We start from the raw sequence: 1,004 nt of genomic DNA, 5'->3' as shown, positions 1-1,004 counted from the left end.
GGGAAGTCCTCGTGTTGCATCCCTTCTTTTTTTTTTCTTTTAAAATTAGGTTTAATTTTACCGGTTCGACCGATGAATCTTTTTGTTTTTCCTCTTGGCGGAAACAAGAAAGGGGGCGAGGCGTGGAGGCCCGCGTGCTGGGTGTGACGGGCGGCGGAGGAGAAAGAGGCATAATAGATTTTGGAGTGCTGGGAATGACGGATGCGATTATACCAACACTAACACACCGGATCCCATCGGAACTCTTAATTTAAGCGTTCTTGGGCGAGAGTTGTACTAGGATGGGTGACCACCTGGGAAGTCCTCGTGTTGCATACCTTCCTTTTTTTTTTCTACAAAATTCAGTTTAATTTTGCCGGTTCGATCGGCGAATCTTTTTATTTTTCCTCTTGGCGGAAAAATGAAAAGGGGCGAGGCGCGGAGGCCCGCGTGCGGGGTGTAACGGGCTGCGCAGGAGAATGAGGCTTAATAGAATTTGGAGTGCTGGGAATGACGAATGCGATCATACCAGCACTAACACACCGGATCCCATCAGAAATCCGAAGTTAAGCGTGCTTGCGCGAGAGTAGTACTAGGATGGGTGACCCCTTGGGAAGTCCTCGTGTTGCATCCCTTCCTTTTTTTTCCTTAAAAATTCAGTTTAATTTTGTCGGTTCGATCGGGGAATCTTTTTGTTTTTTCTCTTGGCGGAAACAAGAAAGGGGCCGAGGCGTGGAGGCCCGCGTGCGGTGTTTGACGGGCGGCGGAGGAGAAAAAGGCATAATATAATTTGGAGTGCTGGCAATGACGGATGCGATCATACCAGTACACGCACCGGATCCCATCAGAACTCCAAAGTTAAGCGTGCTTGGGCGAGAGTAGTACTAGGATGGGTGACCCCCTGGGAAGTCCTCGTGTTGTATCGCTTCCTTTTTTTTTTCCTTTAAAATTCTGTTTAATTTTTCCGGTTCGATCGGGGAATCTTTTTGTTATTCCTCTTGGCGGAAACAAGAAAGGGGGCGAGG

At 48.2% G+C, this 1,004-nt stretch overlaps 2 non-coding genes and 1 pseudogene across 2 annotated transcripts; all 3 read left to right on the top strand.

Moving 5' to 3' along the window:
- The first annotated feature begins 199 nt into the window (after positions 1-199).
- Positions 200-318, top strand: LOC124894674 (annotated as a pseudogene).
- A 176-nt stretch (positions 319-494) lies between these two features.
- On the top strand, positions 495-613 carry LOC124894672. The gene has a single exon (XR_007051295.1). It is a non-coding gene; the product is annotated as a 5S ribosomal RNA (ribosomal RNA).
- Positions 614-788: 175 nt separating this feature from the next.
- Positions 789-905, top strand: LOC124894673. Its single transcript, XR_007051296.1, has one exon. It is a non-coding gene; the product is annotated as a 5S ribosomal RNA (ribosomal RNA).
- Positions 906-1,004: the final 99 nt, after the last annotated feature.

This window comes from Capsicum annuum, unplaced genomic scaffold (assembly GCF_002878395.1).
Source record: "Capsicum annuum cultivar UCD-10X-F1 unplaced genomic scaffold, UCD10Xv1.1 ctg7676, whole genome shotgun sequence".
NCBI lineage: Eukaryota > Viridiplantae > Streptophyta > Magnoliopsida > Solanales > Solanaceae > Capsicum > Capsicum annuum.
Note: the sequence above shows the minus strand (reverse complement) of the source record. Positions and strands in the feature narration are given on the sequence as shown.